Below are 22499 nucleotides of genomic sequence, written 5' to 3' on the forward strand. Positions count from 1 at the left end.
TCAACTTCATTGATCTTGCTCAGCATTTAACTTTTTCAATGAACTTGAAACTGGATAAAACTAGAGAATTTCTTTATGTTTAGAAACGAAAATGCTGACAGACAAAGGTGATTTTTTTCTATCTGAACAATTCAGCCTCTGCAGAAAGCTTATGTAAATAAAGCCTCAGTAAATGGGTCAGGAAAATACATTTCACCCTTTAGTTATAATTAAGTTCAAATCTGTTCTTATACAGATTTGCCTGTCAATAGACTAAAAATGTTTCTTTAGATAAAAAAAAAAAAAGACTAACTTTTTAAAGATTATAAATAAAATGACATTAATATTAATACAAGCTAATGCTTTCATAAAGAGAATTCCATCACAATCATATTCAAGAAATGATTTTTATTTACAGAAGTCGAAAACGAGTGCTGTTATTCAAGGGAGTCATCATGAGAAGCAAGACCCTCTTCCAACCATGCAGCTGAGGCTCAAAACGCTTTGAATCTCTAATTGTAAGATTGTCAAAAATAAGCCTGACACAAAAAATCCTAATCTCTACCTTTTGGAATTACATGTCATTTGTGACCAAAAACAATGCTGATCACTCCCTTCATTCACCAGATTTGTCTATCTCCAAAAGTTAAACATAAACACCCCAAAAATAAAGATTTATCAGGATTAAGACTGTGAAATATGTTCTAAAGACAAATTCAAAAGAAGTGTACCAAATATTTCAGTTTGGAAATCTCATTAAAATAAATATTTAACTTCCCATTTTGGAAAGTTACGTTGTTTGTTTCTAAAAAGCAGTCAATACCTCATAGATACCCCTCTGAGTTGACCATAAAACTACACAGTAACAAAGTTGGAAATCTGTAATATACCTGATCTGTGTAAAGGCAGCAAAAAGTCATGGAAAACAACTAAAATTGTCTAATTTGAACATTTAAACTATCACACTTCCATAACATTTGCTTCCAGAATGCCTCTGAAGGCACAGTATTTCATATGGTGATTTATATCTATTCTTGAAAATTCACATTTGGTTCAGACTGGTTTAGGTAAACTGGGATTCTTCAAAAGTACTTTCAACGCTGTTTGCTATTCTTTGGATTTTTATTTTTAAGAGAAGGGTTAGGGGAAGAGAGGAATTAATCTCAGTTTATGTTTATATCTTGTTCTAATCACCTTGACTGTAGACTATTTGCCAGAGACTTTAAAATTAATTCATGCCAAGATTTCAGCAACTGGCATTCTTTTTTTTTTTTTTTTTTTAAAGATGACCGATAAAGGGATCTTAACCCTTGACTTGGTGTTGTGAGCACCATGCTCAGCCAGTGAGCGAACCGGCCATCCGTATATGGGATCCGAACCCGGGGCCTTGGTGTTCTCAGCACCGCACTCTCCCGAGTGAGCCACGGGCCGGCCCAGCAACTGGCATTCTTAAAAAATCCCAATTCTGACCTTCAACAGCTTTGTGACACTGGACAAGATACTTAGCTTCTCTGTGCCTCAGTTCCTCATCTGTAAAATGTAGCTAAAATAAAAAACCGTATACCTACTCCATGGGTGTGGTGAGGATTAAATGTGATTATGTGCCTTAAATTTGTCAGGCACTCAATCAATATTTGTTGAATTAACTTAGAATAGTGCCTGATGCTATTATAACAAATGCTATAATAACTTGAGATCTGTACCTGGAATAAGCAAAAGTCAATGGCTAACAATATTAATATCACCAAAACTATAATCGGACTTAATATTTAACTTAAAATAATTTTCAAGAATTTTTTTTTTTTTTTTGGCGTTTTTTGTGACGGGCCGCCCAGTGAGCACACCAGCCATCCCTATATAGGATCCGAACCCGCGGCAGGAGCGCTGCTGCGCTCCCAGCACCGCACTCTCCCGAGTGCGCCACGGGGTTGGCCCAATTTTCAAGAATTATAATGGTTTGAAATATTCTCATATATTATCTCACCAATAGTCACAGTTTCCAGTTGCAGAGTCTTTCTCTAAGAGATGAAGAAAGGCTAGCTAAAGCATTCAGAAATCATCTCTCCCTTGTACCAGTTATAGCCATATAGCCAATGTTTGGGCTACAAAAAAGCCATTGAAGAAAAATATTTACAATAAAAGAAATCAAACTAGTCACTGAGAAAGTTGTTTACCTTAATCAGAAATTAATAAAGTTAAAATTCAGCCTTTAAAAATTCTTGTTTCAGGCCGGCCCGTGGCTCACTCGGTAGAGTGCGGTGCTGATAACACCAAGGCCACGGGTTCGGATCCTATATAGGGATGGCCGGTTTGCTCACTGGCTGAGCGTGGTGCTGACAACACCAAGCCAAGGGTTGAGATCCCCTTACCGGTCATCTTTAAAGAAAAAACAAATTCTTGTTTCCTCTAGTTTGTCAGTATATTAAAAATGGTATCTGACTTTAGACTGTCATACTAAATTTTAAAAATGATTCAATACTACCTTTCAACTTCCTGTATCAACATAAAAGCAATTTGTACAGTTTGCTAGGGGGCAGTGGGGGTGTGGAGAATCAGGTTAAATTAAGTGGAAGCATTTTAGATACTTTACCTAGTGTTTGCATGACTTCTGAAAAGTAAGTGAAAGCAGAAATAAGTCCTACTCTTTGCTCAAATTATTATCTTCCTACCGGCCTTTCCAGATCCTCACCAGTTGAAAACTTCCCTTTCCCCACTACCTGTCATTTTTTAGAACTTTATTATAATTTTTACAGAAAAATCTGCACTGTATTCTACATTATTTCTATGTGTGACTTGTTTCCTTCACTAGATAGTAAGCCTTCAGGTCAGAAAAATTCATCCAAATTCAGCGTATCTGCCACCACATCTAGCATAGAGCCTTACACTTATTTGCTATTCAATAAATATTCAGTAAAATTCAAAAAAAAATCATAAAAACAGGAAAGTTTTCTGCTATTCTTTGGATAAACAAAGCTTTAAGAGTGAAACTGAAATAATGACTAATATTTACTGAAGTCCCAGTACTATGACCTAAGTGCTTTTGTATGTTAAATGTTTTGCTTTGTTTGTTTTTTGGGTTTTTGGGGGGCTTTTTTTTGTTTGTTTTCTGTGGGTTTTTTTGGCAGGTGGCTGGTACAAGTATCCGAACTTTTGACCTTGTTGTTGTAACACCACATTCTAATCATGTTAAATTATTTAATCCTCACAACCACTCTCACCATTTAAGATGAGAAAATTGAGGCTCTCTGAGCTATAGAACTGGAACTTTATAATAGCTTTAATAACTTTATAAGGTAAAGTGCTATTTAACCAAAATAGTCAAAGAATGAGAATGAACCACAAATGGATAACCAAATGTCAAAGAATCAGAACACAATAAACCACATTTAATATAAGCTTTATCTGAATAAAATTTAATAATTCAGAAAAGTACTCCAAGGTTATGAACAATTCTACTGCGAATGTGTAAAGTGTAGGAGATTGAATGTACTAACTTTGTAAACAACTCTGAAAACTACTTTTTGAAACAAATTCTCCAGTTTATCACTTGTCTCCACACATTTCAAGAAATTTTTTCAACTTATTGAAGTCTACTGGTGGTTTGAAGTGTCAATAAATTAAATGTGTTCTACCTATAGTTTTTGTTTTGACTTGGAGTAAAAAAGTTAAAAAGCAAGTAAGCTGATTTCAGAGTATTTCTAAATTGCTAAGGAAAAAAATAACAGTGAGATTATGAAAGTTAAAATTACTTCAGTGTCGCTCAGATACTTAACAAGTACTTCTGCTTCAATGTTTCCATAAAAACAATTACTAAATTACTCTTCAATCTTCTAATATAGTTCCATCAGAAAAGTCAAAATAATCACTGATTTAAAATATACAGTAGGCACCTCTTAAGTAACAGACATATACTCACCACTCAATTATGAAATATGTACTAAGTTAAATCATCCCAGTTACTACTAATTTAAATTTGCAATTAAATTGGCTTCAAGTACGTACAAACTTCTGCCTTTAACACAGGAGGAAGAATAACTACTGGAAAAAAAAAAAAAACTACTGAGAGAGTTTACTGACAGGTCAGACAAAGTAATTTTAAACAGATTTAACTGGCTCAAGATTTTCATTGTTAACATCAAAATAAAATGTTAGGCAAAAGAATGATTTTTAATGAAGTACTACCTGGTATCTCATTTCAGTTAATAACTCCAATCTGAGAGTATTAAACAAACAATGATTAATTAACACCTTTCCAAGAAAGAACTTTTTCGAGGGGTTTCCGTGGTGTAGTGGTTATCCAAGAAAGAACTTTTGCACAGTTAGTTATTTGCCAGTGACAGGTTCCAAAGGAATAACTGCTTTGTGGCACCAGGCCTGGACTCCTAGATTTTCACACCCAAATTGTCTATATCACCTGAAGCAGTTGATGCACTTCCAGCCTTTGGATTAGGAAACACTAAGGATAATTCTAGTAAAAAGAATCCATATTGATAAACTAAGAAATTAAAATTGCTACTTATACATAAGCATAATTATGATCAATCATCAAAAACTCTGCTGAGAGGGCCGGCCCGTGGCTCACTCGGGAGAGTGCGGTGCTGATAACACCAAGGCCCCGGGTTCGGATCCCATATACGGATGGCCGGTTCGCTCACTGGGTGAGCGTGGTGCTGACCACACCAAGTCAAGGGTTAAGATCCCCTTACCGGTCGGTCATCTTTTAAAAAAAAAAAAAAAGCAATAAATGCTGGGAAAGAGTTTGTTGAGTTTAAAATTAAATAAATAAGAAGCTAGTGTGACTGAAGCACAATGGGCATGAGATTGCCATAAGATGAAGTTGGAGAGGTAGGTAGGCTATACAAGGCATTACAGGTAAAGAGTTTGAATATGGATTTTATTCCAAGTTCCAAAGAAAAGCACTAAAATTTTTTACACGCTCAAATAGTGTTGAATAAAAGGAGCCAGACCCAAAAGAATATATACTATATGATTCCATTTTACAAAAGTACAAAAAAGGGCAAAACTAATCTGTGCTGTTAAAAGTCAGGATGGTGAGGGCCAGCCCGTGGCTCACTTGGGACACTGTGGTGCTGATAACACCAAGGCCAAGGGTTCGGATCCCTATATAGGGATAGCCAGTTAGCTCACTTGGGAGAGCGTGGTGCTGACAACACCAAGTCAAGGGTTAAGATCCCCTTACTGGTCATCTTTTAAAATAAATAAATAAATAAAAATAAAAATATTACTTTGTCCAGATAAAAGAATAGAGAGGTGCATGCAAATATGGATGACTCTGAATGATAGACCAACCTCATGGAATCTTTCAGATACATATAAATAAAGGGAGAGGTACTTCAAACAGTCAGTAAATACAAAGTACCATGTTTATAAAGAATAAATGCTAAGTCTGGGAAGGGAATTGTGCTATGAAGGATGAACTACAACTTCCTTGGAATGTAAGGAGGTTATCTCTACAAATTAAGAATTCAATGATAGACTGACAAGAAAGGATGGAAGGAAGGGGGGAAGCAAAGAGGGAAGCGGGGAGGGAGGGAGGGAGGGAGGGAGGGAAGGAAGGAAAGAAGGAAGGAAGGAAGGAAGGAAGGAAGGAAGGAAGGAAGGAAGGAAGGAAGGAAGGAAGGAAGGAAGGAAGGAAGGAAGGAAGGAAGGAAAGAAAAATAGCAATGCCTAAAAAGGTTGGCAATGCTTGTTATATTGTGGCTTATATTTTAACATGGTATTTTCAAGCTCTTCCTTCCCAATACACCAGAGAGTGTACTGAAATAGTAAGATCCCAAACCTAAACATCAACCATAACTGAGCTAAACATCAACCATACCCTCACTAGATCTGGCGGTAACTGCTCTGAGCTCAGCTTCCTCCTATATGAAACAAGGATAATGACTGCCTCATAGAGTTATTTTCTCCCTACAGTCACTCAAAATGTTGAGTAGGTAGTCTGGAGGGCACAGCCAGCCCTCCATATCTGCGGATTCAACTGGAGATCAAAAATATTCGGAAAAAAATAAAAAGTAAGAATCAAACAATAAAAACACAAATTTTTTTTTAAAAAGTGTAACAACCATTTACATAATTTTTACATTGTATTAGGCATTATAAGTAATTTAGAAATGATTTAAAGTATACAGGAGGATGTGTGTAGGTTATATGCAAATACTTTTTATGTAAGAGACTTGAGAATCCAAGGATTTTTGGAATCTGTGGGGCTCCTGGAACCAATCCCCCACAGATATATTGAGGGATGACTACATTTTAATTATTTCCTAATGGTACAGTATATGGAGGGCCAATGGTTGAGGTAATAGTTTCCACTGTCACTATCACTGTAGAGTTTGGGAGGTAAATTTAGGGGATACAGCTTGTTTGGTTAAATCTTTTCTTGTGTGTTTTACAATAGCTTTGGTTGGCATATATGATCCTTCCATCCTTTATTACTTGGTCAACTTTCCTATCTTTGTTATTTTGCTGATAACTGTCTTCTCTCAGAAGGCAAACTAAATAAAAAGAAAAGTCACTTTCTCTCCCAGACTTCTTGAAGTCCACAGTTTGAGACTGTGTATTAAAGAGAAAATAAATTGCTCACCAAAAAGCTCAAAAACAAAAAAAAAGTTTCCATACTCAGATGAATTCTGGGTGGGAGGGGGGCTTATAAAACAATCAACATACAGAAATAGAAGGAATAGGGCTCTCCCATTAGCCCAGTTGGGTAGAGCACAGCCTTATACCCAGGCCACCGGTTCAGATCCCCAAACCAGCCAGCCGCCAAAAATAAAATTACAACAGAAATTGAATAAAGAGAAAGAAGGAATTAAGAGGTAAAAATGGGGCTTCTTCTAGAAACTCAGTAGCAGAGGACTTAAGCATTTTTCTAAAACAAAGACAGAGACTTAAACTAAGGCAGATTGGAACAGGTTCAGTGACTCGAGAAATTATCAGAAGAAAAAAATCATCTTATATCCTCCCAGCAAGCCACAATTTCTACTTAAAGTACAAGTATTCTTCCCTTTGGGGAATATTAGGTAAAACAAGTTAGAGACCAACATCAAGGATATTATGTCATGGGAAGGACAAGGCCTTCAACCACTTTATAGTATCCCCACCCTTAAGTGTTATTTGAACAACCATGATTCTTCATCATGAAGAATCATGGATGATTCCTCTTCAGTGTAGCCAAAGATGTTAAGTTTTATATTTCAGGAGCTACCGTTTCAAAATGGAACAAAAATTAAAAGTTCAACTCCTTAATAAATCCTTTCGTAGTTTTCCCCCCAAAATGTATCCTCTGTCCTAAAAGTAACTAAAATCTGGTTCTTCCCAAATTTATTCATCTTTCCCTTGACCAGACAAGTGTGTCTCCCTCCCTTATTCTTCTCATTCACTTCCCCATTAAATACCTAACGTTTTCTTTTATTCACCAAGTTGGCACACTGACTCTCTAGTATTCACTCTGATCTCATAGTATTGAATCTGAGCATAGAAATATCATAACATAACACCAAGTTCAAGGGTTTGGATCCCTGTATAGGCCATCCACCAAAAAAATTATAAAAATCATAACATTCCCAAGCATCCATCTGTTACTAAAAGATAACACACAGTTTAAAAGAATGAAGGCATGGGGCTGGCCCCTGACTCACTTGGGAGAGTGTGGTGCTGATAACACCAAGGCCAAGGGTTTGGATCCCTACATAGGGATGGCCAGTTAGCTCACTTGGGAGAGCGTGGTGCTGACAACACCAAGTCAAGGGTTAAGATCCCCTTATCGGTCATCTTTTTTTTGGAGGGGGGGGGATTAAATAAATAAATAAAAGAATGAAGGCAGTAATGGTGATTACACAATTGTATATACTTGTCAAAGCTCATCAAATTGCACATTAAAACTGGTGAATTTTATTGTTCGTAAATTATAACTCAATAAAGCTGATTTTTTAAAAATGTATGTATTCACTCATTCAGCAAATATTTACTAAGCATCTATTATGTGCATCAAAGTTTATACCAAATCTTTCAATTTAGACTATCTGGGTCACCTGTACAGTGCTCTACTCATAAAATGACAATGTCCCAAAACGCTTTGTTACTCGTACATTAAAAATGGTTCAGAAAAAAAGAAAAAGAAAAAAAGAATAAGAAAAGAAAAGGTTTAATTTCTGATCATGAATGTCACCTTAATGATGGCCTCTACAGTGGAAAGGCTATTAGCTATGCATCATCTTCCATTACACACATGAAATACATGATCACTTAGGTACTCTATATTTTAATACAAATCTTCCATCATAAACAAAAAATTAAGCACCTACTGCATATAGGACATACCACTGCCATAGCCTTACATGTTTGTCTTTCTACCAAAAAACTAGCACACCTCAAAAATATACTGACAAGGGCTGGCCCGTGGCTCACTTGGGAGAGTGTGGTGCTGATAACACCAAGGCCACAGGTTCAGATCCCTATATAGGCATGGCCGGTTAGCTCATTGGGAGAGCGTGATACTGACAACACCAAGTCAAGGGTTAAGATCCCCTTACTGGTAATCTTTTAAAAAAATAAAAAATAAAAAAATATATACTGACAACATTGTTGGAAAAAAAGAAGGCAACTTTACTGGAGAATAGACTTAATTGACTTGTTCTAGGGCTCACAGTGACTCAGTGGCTGAGTCAAAGGCCTAGAAACTAGGTCTCCTGGTTCCCAAGGCAGCATGCATAGTAGAAATAACCACGGACCTTAGAAACAGACTTGAGTTTAAATTCCAGCTCCATGGGCCGACCCCGTGGCGCACTGGGGAGAGTGCGGCGCTGGGAGCGCGGCAGTACTCCCGCCGCGGGTTCGGATCCTATATAGGGATGGCCAGTTCGCTCGCTGGCTGAGCACGGTGCGGCCGGTCACAAAAAGACAAATAAATAAATAAATAAATAAAAAATAATAAAATAAATTCCAGCTCCACTTCTTACTAGTTGTATGTGTGAACTTGGGATAGTCACATTACATTCTGACCTTCAGTATGCTCATCTGTAAAACAGAGATGCCAACTACAGAATTGTTGGGAAGAATATATATGTACCACCTCGCACAATTAATGGGCACAGAGTAAGCAACCCAACAATACTAGTTCTTTCTCTTTCTTCGTCTTAAATTATTTAAGATTAAGAAAACACCTAATATCGGATCTCCATACCAGCCAGCCACCAAAAGGAAAAATAAATAATAAAGAAAACACCTAATAATCAAGAAAGACTAATTAACAGTCCGTATTGTTAATCGCTGGTTGCCAACGCACGTGTACTTCAAAAAGTTTCTGAAAAGATTCATATTACCTTTCAAATCTGTTTTTCCACGAACTTTTTGAAGTACCCACATATTTGTTGCTTTGTTCATACTCCAACCCCTTCCATTCCCATCCCACTATTTCCAGTTTTTCAAACTTTGTTACTATGTTTAGAAAAGTGACTTAAATTTAGAAACCTGGAAAATTCTTCTGAGTAAATTGAGCAAAACCTTAATCTGCCCCAAGGGGAATTCTGAGCAAAACAATTATTTCTGACAAGGGAGGAATATTCTATAGGGGTTATTCAATTCAACCACACCAATGTCACCAAAGCTGCACACAAAGTGACAGAAGGCAATCTAGAATACACTGTACAGATTCTCCGAAAATCCAAACCCCTCCCTCCCTAATCTGAGGTAGTAGAATTTTACGAGGTGCTCTGAATTCTCCCGGCTCTGACACTACTAGTCTAGCTCCTTAGGCCAGAACTGCAGCAGTTTGTAAAAGAAATAGACTGAACAAACTCCACCCTTCCAAATATCCCCAAAAGGCAGGGAGGTCCAGAAAGTGTTTTCCCCGTAGTCCACAGATAAGGCAGCCCGAGCTCAGAAGCACAATCCTTCCCCCAAGGTCACTGAAGTCAATGAAACTGCGGCGGAGAATCTGCAAGCAGTCTCTGGCCTCCTGGAGACCACACTGCAGGGTTTAGGGGTGCCTCCTCTCTCCCCTCTCCCACCCTTAAGTGTGAGCACTGGCCTCGGCATTTCCGAAACAAGCCACAACAAGCTCTGCAGCGTTAGGAAAGGGGCTGACGCGATGAAGAAACAGATGCTCCAAAGCAAGATGGTCTTTCTCGGCTAGCAGAGCCTTCTCCAAGGCTATTAACAAAAACGGCAGGCACCTCAGAGAGCTCTACACCGGCCTCCGAAGCCCCAGCCCGGCCGCTCCGGGACGCCGCTTCCCTGCAGGCAGCCTCGGCAGCCAGAGGCCACCGGCCCCAGAAACCGCACTTCATTCCTGCGCTTCGGGAAGCCATGGCTCCTTCCCCGCCCGGGCCGCGGGGCGGGGGGTGCGCAGAGGCGGGCCGCGCGCTGCGGAAAGTTCACCGCGGCGGGCGGGCTGGCGGGCGGGGGGCGGCCCGGCTCGCCCGCGTCCCCCTGCAGATTCCACCATTAATTAGTCCTCAGGACTGTCTACTGGCAACTTAAACAAAGCGAATGCCTCGAATTCCTTCCCGGCCCGGCGGTCTGGCTGCGAGACCAGCAGCTCCCGGGACGCGGGCGGCGCGGCCGACAGCTGAGGAGGGGACCCCTCCCCGCGCCGCCCGCGCCCCCGCGCCCCCGCGCTCCGCAGTCCGTCCCGCACGCCCGCCAGACGCGCTCCCAGACCTCCCACCTCCTCCTCCGGCCCCGAGCTCCCGGGCTCTTCCTGTATGATCACTTCCTTCCTCCCCGGTGCCCGCCGGGCCCCGCGCAGCCCCCTCCCCGGCGGCCCGGGCCCCCCCACCGGCCCGCGCCCTGCCCCCACCCGGCCGGCGCCCCGCGCGCCCTCCCCCCACCTCGACCCTAAACACTCTCCTCCGCGCCTCTGCCCGAACGTTTCTCCTCAGATTCTCGCTCCCACCAAGAAGTCTTCTCCGAACCCTCCCTCCCCCTCCACGACAGAAATCTCCTCAAATTCTCTTCCAACTCCAAAAACATTCTCAAGGTCTCGCCCCACAAGATCCCCCCTCCAGAGCTCTTCCTCCCTCACCCACCCGAGCTCCCCACACACGTACACACTCCACAGCCCCCATCCCTCCCCCGGGAGCGCCAGCCGGGTCTGCCCCGACCGTCGCCCCAGGTGCCCCGACCCCTCCCGCAGCCGGCTGCCCCCTCCTGCCGCCCCCCTCTCCCCGCGCCCGCCCCGGCCTCCGCGCCGCGCTCCCGCCGCCTCCCCACGGACCCCTCACCTCAGCGGCTCCGGCCCGCGCTCCCGCCGGCCGAGGGCTCCGGCGCTCAGGTCCCAGCGGCCGGCGCCTGCTCGGGCTCCCAGGGACTGACAATGAGGGGCGTGGTCAGGTGGTGACGTTAGCGTTCTGGGGGCGGGGCTTGTGGCTAGGGGCGGAGCTGCTCTGCCAGCCCCCGCCCCCTCCGTACTTTCCCCCCTTCCCAGGAATACTTTGACTCTGCCAAGTTTTTATTGCCTCTCTCCCTAGGTGCCCACGGCCTGTGGTAGGCGCCGTGGGAAATCGAAATGGAAGACAAGACTCCCTGCTTTCTAGAGTGGCACTTCCAGGGGGTTGTGAGGATTAAATGAGATAATCCATGGAAAGGTGCTTAGCCCAGGGCCTGGTATGGAATAATCACTCAGCAAACACTGTTTTTATTACTCAGCAAATGTGGAAAAGGAACTCAGCTTGGACTCAGAAGGCACGGGTCCCAGTCCCCTATTCTCTACTATTAATTCATTGTGTGTTCTTAAACGAGTCCTTTCCAATCTATATTCCTCACTTTCATATTTTTATAATGGGAAGGAGGGATGGCCAGATGATCTCAAACCCCTACAATTATTCTATGACACACTTCATGTGGGCCTACTAAGTGCAAGGTACCCAAGACCCAGAGAAGAGAGGAGGAGGGCTTCGAAGGGAACCCAAGACCTACACCCAGAATAGTACAGGACACAGCCTGAGCCGCACTCTCCCTGCGGATACCCTCCCACGCACTGGCACACAGAGGCATTCACAAGCCAGGACACAGATGCGCTGAGGGCTGCTTCCTCTCTGACTGCAGCAGTATGGCTGGTCTCTTGAGATATCTCTTGTGTAAGCTTTTTATTGCCTATGGAATAAAGGCCAAAGTCCTGGCCTGGTATGATCACTTCCTACCTTTACACACCACACACACACAAACACACACACACACACATGCACACAGTAAAGTTTATCCAAACTTCTTTTAGCACACCCACTGCTTTCCCACATCCGCCCCTTGCTCATGCTCTTCCCTTGCTGTTTCATCTTAACAGGACAAGCCCTCCTGGTTTCCCCCAGCCAGAAGCCAACCCTCCCTGCCCTGAATACCCAGTGACACTGTGTTAACTCTCATGTGGGCATAGACATATTACAACTTGTATCAAATGGACCTCCTCTTTGTTTCTTAGCACTTCCTGGAGGTCAGAACCCACATGTTTGTGGAACTCAAGTTCTGATGCCAGAAAACCCTGGGAACATATACCTATATTGTGGCTCATACTAGTTCTCTTTCAGCCTCAGTCTCCTCATCTGTAAAATAAGGATAATAGTATGGTTCTTGGCAGTGTTTGTTTTAAAAGTACATTAGAGGGGCTGAGCCCGTGGCGCACTCGGTAGAGTGCAGCGCTGGGAGCGCGGCGACGCTCCCGCCGCGGGTTCGGATCCCATATAGGAATGACCGGTGCACTCACTGGCTGAGTGCCGGTCACGAAAAAAACGACAAAAAATAAATAAATAAATAAAAGTACATTAGATACTGTGTGGAAAGCACCAAGCACAATGTTCCACAAATGATATAGTTGTCATTCTTATTTTCAATATTGTTACTATCATCAATATTATTTCTACCTCCTAATATCACACAGCACCTCTGTCATAATACACCCATTCGTTTCACAGTGGAAGATTTTAAAATGCTGAGAAAGGAAGAGGCTTGCTGAAAGTAGCCCTGGAAAGCAATGCCATTGAAACAGGAGGCAGCACTCCAGTCTCCAGACCCTAGGTGGATTCTGCAGACTCTCATCTGATGCCCCAGGGCATCTCTGTCACTCAGCACCCCTCCAAGTTGGGGACAGCTATGAGTTCTCTCTGCAAGTTCTTTGCAGCAGAGCTGACCCCATTTCTGCCTTACATTTTCTCTTCTCACGTTCCTTACAGAGAGATGGATCTGTGTTAAACTGCCCTTGGCATCTCCTCAGTCCTCTAGGAGAGCTGCAGCAAGACACTGGGCGTTTCCAGAGCACTGGCCTGTGGGAAGAGGGGAAGGGCTTTGGGGTTCTGATTAATTTCCTGCTCTGTGGACAGGCAAATAGCTGTCCTGAAATGCCTGAGCTGGTCCTCAAGAGCCCCTGACAAATTGTGGCTTATTTTTGGAATAGGAGATTCAAAAACACCACTTCCCATGAAAAGTAAGCATGGCCACAGGATTGCTGCAGGCAAAGAAAAGGCCTTTACTGATTTGCTCCTATGTGCTGACGCTGATTCCAAACACTGTAAACCCTTGGAAGAGAGAACCCAGGACATACAGTGAAGGTTCTAAATACGGAACTTTCTCCCTGGGACCCAGGACCCCAGCAACCATTATTCACTTATTCACAGCAAAAGCCTTGGCACAGAACAGATCAGAATTCAAATCCTAGCTCTACCACTTGCCAGTTGTGTAACCTTGGGCTTTCAAGTTTCTACACCTCAGTTTCTCATCTGCAAAATGGGAATAATAATCGTACCTATCTCACACAGTGGCTATGAGATATGATAGTAATAACTATAACATGTGAGAAATAACTTGTGAAAGAGCTTAGTTCAGAGCTTGGCACCTAGTTTATGCCAGGATATGGTGGTTGCTGTTACTATTTCAACATGTCCTTCCAGTAAGGCCTCCCATATACTGGCATCTGGACTAGAAGTATGGCTAAATAATAGTCCTGCCCTCAAAAATTTCTGTTAGTAAAAGGAATGGGATAGATTAGAATGAATAGGCAAGAAAAGGCGTCTAGTGGGTATTAAATGAAAAGAGTAAGAGTAAATTGCAGAATTCTCACCTTCTCCACCCATCCCAGCCCTTGGCTGCACTTGAACTTTCAATGCTACAAGCCAAAGGCGAGACGGCTAACAGAACTCCCAGAACTATGGCAAGGCCAGTACAAAAGACTTATCAGCAGGAAGGTTGTTTTTTTTTTTTTTTCTCCCTGTCTTTATTAGGGTTTTCCAGAGTAACAGAACCAATAAAATACACACACACACACACACACACACACACACACACACACACACACACACGTCTTTATTTATCTTGGGATTTCTTTATTTATTGTGGGATTTTCTCACACAATTATGGAGGCAGAGAAGTCCCATGATAGGCTTCTGCAAGCTGGAGAACCAGGAAAGCCAGTGGTTCTAAGCCTTGGGGCAGGGGGGTGGGGGGAAGTTATGCTGGTAAAAGTTCTGGAGTTTAAAGGCCTGAGAACCAGGAACTTTGAAGTCCAAGAGCAAGAGAATATGGATGTCCCAGTACAAGGAGAGGAAGCAAATTTGCCCTTCCTTCACTTTTTTGTTCTATCGGACCCTCAATGAATTGGATTATGCCCACCCACATTAGTGGAAGGCCATCTTCTCTACTCAATCTACCAATTCAATACTAATCTCTTCTAGAAACACCCTCACAGACACACCCAGAAATAATGTTTTACCAACTATCTGGGCATCCCCTAGCCTAGTCAAATTGATGCATAAAATTACCCATCACACTGTCCTATGCCCTTCCCACATTTTCTAAAGAATAACATATGTCAGCACCTTGTGTCTACTGTGTTTAAGTTTGTACTTTCATTTTTCCTCATTATATCTCTCTGCAATTTAAATTTTTTACAAGGAGCAGGTATTACTTTGTCATCAGAAAAAAAAGGCAATAAAGACATGTATAAAAAGAAAGCTAATCAAGCTGAGGTTGGTTCACTAGTGTTGGTTTGCAGGCAATAAATTATAACTCATGGTTCAGGCCAGTGCAAAGTCTCACAAGAATCACAGAAAGTAAGAATGAGAAGGGATAAAATCACCCTCAATTTTTCTACCATCCCCCAAAATGGCATGATTTGAAGTCCCCTTACATTTCAGGGCACCCATCACTCCATACATTTCATTCATTCATTCATTTCACAAATATTTATGGATCCTTTACTATCAACCAAGAATCATGCTGCGTACTTTACATACACTCACTCATATAGGTTATAGGGGGTTATTATTGCTGTCTTGCAGATTAGGAAAACAAGGCTCAGAGAGGTAAAGTAACTTGCCCAAAGTCACACATCTAGTGGAATCTAAATGAAGAACCACACAACATCAAAACCCAAGTCCTGGAGGAGGCAGGCTGTATTCCAAAGCAAGTGAGCTGTGTACTCAAGCAACCATTATTGGCTGGGTGGCCTTGGGCAAGTCACTGAACTCTTCTCAGCAGCAGTTTCCCCACCTCTGCAGGATACCAGATATTTTATGCAAGTTAAGTGCTTTGTAAGTTGTTACACATAATATAAAGGAAAGCCACAATATCAGCTCTTCAGGGACTGAGTCTCACACATCTTTGGATCTCTTGGTGCTTTCCCCATTAGTGTTTATACCCCGTTAGCACACTTAAGACAGACTTCCTTGCACAGACTCATCCTACTTCCCCCACTAGCCCGGGTCCTCCTCGAGGACAGGAATGATTCTTATTCATTTTTGATCCTTCCTGCCTCTAGTGCAGTGTCTGGCATACATCCCCTCCATTCTTCCACTCTTTTATTTATTTCATAACAAATGGCTGAGCACCTAACATGTGCCAGGCATTACACGGAATATAATACAGCAAAAGTCCCTGCCTTCCTGGACCTTGGGACTGGTGGGGTTGAGAGACAAGTCAACATTAAACACAATTACTTTATAGCAATTGCATTAGATACCACAAAGGATCAGGCCAGGTGCTATGAGGGACTGGGGGATGCAGAATGGGGACCTAACTGAATCCAGGAGACAGGGAAGGCTTCCTAGAGGAATTGGCCTGGAGGCTCAGAGAGGTTAAGGAATCTGCTCAAGGTCACACAGCTGGTAAGTGGGAAAGCTGACCCTTTTTTTTTTTTTTTTTTTTTTGTGGCTGGCTGATATGGGAATCTGAGCCTGTGACCTTGGTGTTATAAGGCTGCACTTTTAGCTAACTGAGCTAACCGGCCAGCCACAAAAAGCTGACATTTTAACCCAGAAAAGCCTGACTCCAAAGCTCGTGCTCTACTAGAAAATACTGCCTTTTATCTCCTTCATCTTTTTCTTCCTTGGCTCTTATTGGTGAGAAGGGAGTAAGGTCTGTCCAACACTGGATGCTCTAAAGCAATATTTTTCCCAGTTTTGGGGGGATCATGGATCACTTTGATAATCTGGTGAAATCCATGAAACCTCTCCCCAGAAGTACACATATACAGACCCACAAAATCTTGCCTACAATTTCAGGTACTTGGTAGGCTTCCTGAGGCACAGGTTTAAAACGCATACCACGGAGGACCATAGGACTTTATAATGAGATTCTCAGAACCCCAGAAAGAGACACCAGGGACCCATAAAGCCCTCAAATCCCCAGAGAAATCCCAGGACCCTATAGAAAAATTCTCAAGATCCGGTAGAAAGATTCTGGGATCCTTTGGAGGCCCCAAGTCCCTACAGAGTAACAGCAGGGCCCTGCAGAGATATTCTCCAGATGCCTATAGACTGTAGAGGAACTTCATGCCCTCATAAAGCAGTAGTTCTCATAGAGGATTTGAACAGCTATGCTTTTTAACCCTTTTTGAGTCACTGACACCTTCGAAGCTCTGAAGAAAAATGCAACACACACATCATGCTACAGACAATGCCAAGGGGTTCACAGACCTCGGGAAGGTCATCAGATTCAGAACTCCTGATCCTGAGGTTCCACAGACCTGAACCCCCCACCCCCACCCTGAACCCCTCAAGAACCTGCAACAGAACCACAGACTCAAGGCACAAACTTTGGAATCGAACAGACCACGAGTCATATCCCGGCCCTGCAGTTTACTAGCCATGACCTTGGACCACTCACCTAGGAGTCCTGGGCCTCGCGGTCTCCCCCTCCCTAAGGAGAGGGCTGGACACCCCCGCTCCCCAGCGCAGCCCCGGCGGCGTGGGCTCGTGCCGGGTGGAGCGCTGGCGCCTGGAGGACTCAGCCTCTGTCCTCCCGCCGCCCGTGAACCATGACTGCGGCTGCAGCACTTGATGAGATGCTCACGGGCAGACGGCACCAGCAGCGCGGCGGCGGGGGAGGGGACCCGCGCGCTCGCAGTTTGCCGCAGTGACAGCTCCGCGCCGCCCGCCGCCGCCGCCGCCGCCGCGGGCCTGGGAAGCCGGCGGTGCAGGGCGCGCTCCCGGCCTTTCCCAGCCACCGGGCAGGGCGTTCCCGCCAGCTGGCTTCCTGCAGTCGAGGGCCGGGGCGGGGGGAAGGCGCTGAGGGGCCGCTGGGCCTGGCAGGCCTGGTTCCTGGCTTTCTCTCGGCGTTTCCTGAGCAGGACCGGCCGGGGGATGGGACCCAGCGCCAACCTCCTTTCCCCGGAGCGCAGCCAGGAAATCGCGTCCTCGTTAACTCAGGTTCCTCCTCTGGGCCATAATCTGGCCATCCTTACAACTGGGTAAGATGCGACCCACTTAACCCGTGAGGAAGCTGAGAGACGAAATGGCAGGCTCCAGACCCTGCAACACAGCAAGATTCCAACCCTGTGATGGAAGTGCATGACCTCCCATCCTATGGATGAGTAAACTGAGGCTTTCAAAAATGAAGGGACTTATCCAAGGTCATCATACTAATTCACTAATTTACATGTAGTAATTTACTAGTAATACAATAATGTGCTTACTACACACCAGGCACTGTGCTACAAACGCTCTAAGTATATTTTGTTATCGAATCCTCATAATCTGTGCAAGTAACTAAGGGCCCTATTTTATAAATGAGGAAACTGAGAACCAGAGATGCCAAGTAGCTTCTCCATGTCACACAGCTATGAAGCAAGGGAGCTGAGGAATTAAACTCCAGTCTCCTGTTTCCAGAGCTCAGACCATTCCACTATCCTGCTTTCTCATTACAGTTGAGTAACCAGAATTTGTTTCTGGGTCCCCAAAGCCCTACCCAGAACTTGGCACAAGGTAGGTGCTCAGGGATGACTATGGAACCTAGCACGGAAGCTCAAACTTAGGACTGGTAGGAGCCATCTAGCTTGACTCCCTCTAGAACCTCCACTTAAGTGAAAATTCAGCCTCTGCTTGAATATTCCCTATCGTGATGAACTCTCTCTGTCCCATAAGATCCCATTCCCTTGTTGAACAAATATCTTTGGTTTAAAATGTAAATGCTCATTTTTGACAATGGTTCCTTGTAAATGAGACAAAACCATTTCCCTCCTGGTGGCCACAATACATATTGCATGGTATTCTCAGCCATTGTATAAGGGTAGATGGTGCAATAATTTTAAGCTCCTTGTGAACTGGAACAATGTCAGCTGTTCACCAAAGATGTTCCCTTTCCATGTATAGGGTTGTTTTAGAGAAAAGCAGCCCAGACTACATTTTCCAGCACTCCTTGCAATTAGGTATATGACTAGCTTTCACCAATGGGATATGGGAACTAGTAACACCAAGGTCATGGATTCAGATTCCCGTGCCAGCCAGCTGCCAAAAAAAAGGGGGGGTGCCTATGGGAAGAGATGATGTGTGCTGCATTCATGCCAAAGTGGTGGTTAAGAAGTATATATACTTTCTCCAAGCTCTTTTTTCTCTCCCATCTGCCAATTGGATCTGAACACCAGCCCTATGCGGAACGTGGCAGAGCCTTAGTCAACTTGGATCCCACTCAGTCACTTGATTGAGTGGGGCACACAGTGAGCTAACTTCAAGTGTGTTTAGTCATTAAGACTTCAGGAGTATTCTATTATAGCAGTTAACATAACCAATACAGGACTAACTTGGGTTCATTGTTATATCCTCCAGATGATGGAGCGTAGTGTTGGTCACATGAAAGATGGTCAAAAGATATCTATCTAGCACTAACTGTGTCCATCTGGCCCAGCTGATTAGAAACAGTCTCTATTCATCTCAATAATGTATTATGTCCTGCCTTATCCAAAAATGGTTTCAAGGTGGTTTCTATTACAGCCTCAAGACCATTTGATTGATATTAAAGAGCAAGAATCAAGGAGTGATGAAAGCCTGGACCGAAGCCCAGTGGAGAGGAGGAAAGAAAGATGAAAAACTGACTAGTTATAGTAGAAATGCAAGGCTAAGTTTTCTAAGGACAGTAACTACGATAGAGCGAAATCCACGGTGCTGAGTTTCCTGGCAGTCAAAGCAAAGAGGGAAACAGGATGAATTACAAATTGTATGGGAAGTAGTAAACATGTGATTATGTGCACAGACCCTGGAGCCAGACTGCATTGCTTTGAAACCCAATTCTACCACATGACCTTAATTCTAGTCACATGACCTTAAACAGTTATTTAATTTCCCTGGGCTTCTGCTCTGTCATCTGAAAAACAGTGATGATATAACAATAAAACCTCTTTCTTAGGGTCATTGGGAGGATTAAATGAGTTAAGGCATATGGCCAGTGATTTGGAGGGACAGAATTTTCCCTGCACTAAACTCTCATGGAATGTATTATACAAAGGACCAAACTAATACAATGGATGGTGCCTCAATCTGAGTTTTATAACAACTGTTAGGCACTGTATCACATGGTTGTTTCGCTTACTGCCTTTTGGCCCAGACAAACCTTGTCATCCTACTCACTGGGTAATTCTGGGCAGGGTGCTGCGGCAACCTAGGTCCCTAGGTGTCTTTCTGCTGACCTGTCCACAGGCCAGGTAAGTGTACTGGTGAGAAACAAAGGGGTTGGTGTCAGACAGACCCAGGTACTCAAGTTAACCTCTTCGAGCCTCAGTTTCTTCATCAATATAGTGGGGACAATGACAAACAGTGCCTACCTAAGAGGCACTACATTTCCCCAAAACATGGCTCTGGGCTGATCAAAGCATCATTTCTTTGCTTCTGGCTGGAATTCCTTCAGCCTATTTCATTCTGGTGTCAGCACAGGCTGGCCTGTTTGTGGAGCCACTCTGGCTTGGAGAGGTGCTGCAGGGCCAGAATGACCACCTGCCATAGCAGCAGACTGTCTTTGAGGAGGGTTGAGAACCTGGAGTTCACCTTTCTTGGGTGCTTCCTAGGCACCCAGCTCTGCCCCAAGCTTTACAAACATTCGCCTGTCTAGCCCCCACAACAGCCTCAGGAGGTGAGCCCTATTCATAATCACATTTTACAGATGAGGAAACTGAGGCTCAGAAAGGCAAAGTGACCTTGGAGCCAAGAAGTGGCAGAACTGGGACCTGAAAGAGATGTGTCTGGCACCATTATGTATGTGTTCCTAACCATTGGACCACACTGCCTCTGCCCTACAACCTGACCCAGGATCTTCTTTCTCTCATTAGCCCACCTCTTTCTTCCTAGGCTGTCTGTTTACATCAAGGCTCTTCTAGGACACACCTGCTGCTGGGACCACCCTCTTTTCCTCCCTGGCCCCAGGAAAGCCCCTTACCCCATGAGAATTTTCTCATGGGCAAGACAGAGAAGTTTCTCTGGGATGCCCCCAGCTGATGAGAAGCTCTGGGTGGAAGGAAAATCAGGCACCATTGCCATCAGCCCAGTTCAGCCTGCACCTCTGATTTGCTCAGCCTGCTGGTTGGCCTCTCTGCCTCCAGACTCTCCCACCTGCATTCCTCCCTTCACACACAGCCTGAGTGATCACTCTCAACACTGACCTAACCATGTCATTCCTCTGCTGAATCATCTTCAATAGCTCCCAGGTGCTCCCTGAATAAAGTTCAAAGGTGATAACTTGGTTTAATCCCCAACGCCCAGCCTACTTCTCCAACCCTCTCTTTTCCTCTCAGGCACCCTTGGCCCCCAGTGCCCCAAACCGTTCAAACTTTACAGCCTCAGAGCCTTTGCACATGCTGTGTAGTGTAAGATGAAGGAAAGTGTGAATGACCTGCCAGTCCTATCCTGGGTTGTGAGTCTGTCAGATTCTATTAGCCTCACCTTCTCCTGGTAGCAACAAAGACTTCCTGCCATCCAGCAGAAACTTCTCTGCTGGGCTGGAGTTGCCCACCATCCATCTGGAAATGGGACCAGTCAGGAAGAGAACACCAGCAACTCCAGCTCTGTGTAGAGACCTGGGAAACGAGGACCTTATATTGCACCCAACTCTATGTGTCAGAGGCTACCTTATGAGCTAGGTCAGGGAGGTTCCCAGCAGCTAGATTTCCTGCCAGGTCTGTGTGATGCCTGTGTCAAAGCTTTTAATCACTGCCCATGCCACTTTCTTGGTTGAGGCAGAATTCACCTCTGTATATGTGTATAATGTATGACGTTGCTCAAGTGCTGCCCCACATTGGGCACAGGTTTCCCGTCTCACCATTCTCACTTGCTGAGGAAAATTGCCCTGGAGGAGGAAGGTGCCCACTCACGTTTGATTTCTGCACCTTTCTCTAGTGCCCCTCCGCCACCTGGTGGCCACCTCTGGAATAGAACAGATTTCTCCCAACACTTCTGAGGAGGCCTTGGGGCTCAACAGTGCTTAAGTTTCTGAGAAAGGCAGAAGTGGATTCTGTCCCACTGTGGAATCTTGAGTCTGTCACTGCCCCTTTCTGGGTTCAGGTTCCCTGTCTGTGAAAAGGGCAGGAGGGGATTGGGCCCTACCAACGCTGACATTCTAGGATCTATGCTACAGTGACTCTGCTTCCACCTTTAGCTCGGTGAGCAGAATGTAAGCCCCAGAAAAGCAGGGAAATTGCCGGCTTATTCACTCTCTACCTCAAGTGCATGGGGCAGTGCTTTGTGAACAGAAGATGCTTTACTGGATTTGGGGCTGTATTAATAAAAGCACTGTATGAGCAAAGAGGGAGGTGTTAGTCCTTCTGCCCATGTCTGGAGTACTATGTTCCATTTTGAGAGTAGAACTTTGAATGGGACACGGAGAAAGTGTGACTTATCCATAGGAGGAAAAACAAGATGATGGCTGAAGGGGAACCTCAAAATCACATTTATGGGGAATAGTGGAAGGAGCCAGAATATTAACTCTGGTATAAAAAAAAAAACAACAAAAAACCCTCAAAGGATACATGTATCCACCTTCAAACATATGAAGAGGGCATCTGGGGAAGACGGCCTGGAGTACTAGGAACCAGGAGCTGCCACTTCATTTTTCATCCCCCCAAGTCAAGGGAAGCTTTCAATCTGAGCTAGATAAAGAACAGACCTGAGTTTGATCTCAGTCTGTTCCTATTTAGCTTTGTAAACTTGGCAAGTTCCTTTGCCACGTTAAGCCTCAGTTTCCTCATGTATAAAATGGTTATAACACGGAGCATGAAGGACTGTTGTGAGGATGGAACGATATAAAGCAATTGTAAA

The 22499-nt window shown here is 44.0% G+C and overlaps 1 protein-coding gene across 2 annotated transcripts in view; it reads right to left on the reverse strand.

The window, feature by feature from the left end:
* The window catches only part of LUZP1 (leucine zipper protein 1), a 74234-nt gene extending 62936 nt beyond the window's left edge, over window positions 1–11298 (reverse strand). Inside the window, exon 1 of one of the 2 annotated variants that reach the window (XM_063106410.1) lies at window positions 11223–11298. The gene's annotated coding sequence lies outside the window, so the exon portion shown is untranslated. The remainder of the gene's footprint in view (window positions 1–11222) is intronic. The other variant, XM_063106412.1, reaches the window with a different exon arrangement.
* Between the last annotated feature and the right edge of the window lie 11201 nt (window positions 11299–22499).

This window comes from Cynocephalus volans, chromosome 8, assembly GCF_027409185.1.
Source record: "Cynocephalus volans isolate mCynVol1 chromosome 8, mCynVol1.pri, whole genome shotgun sequence".
Taxonomy (NCBI): Eukaryota; Metazoa; Chordata; class Mammalia; order Dermoptera; family Cynocephalidae; genus Cynocephalus; species Cynocephalus volans.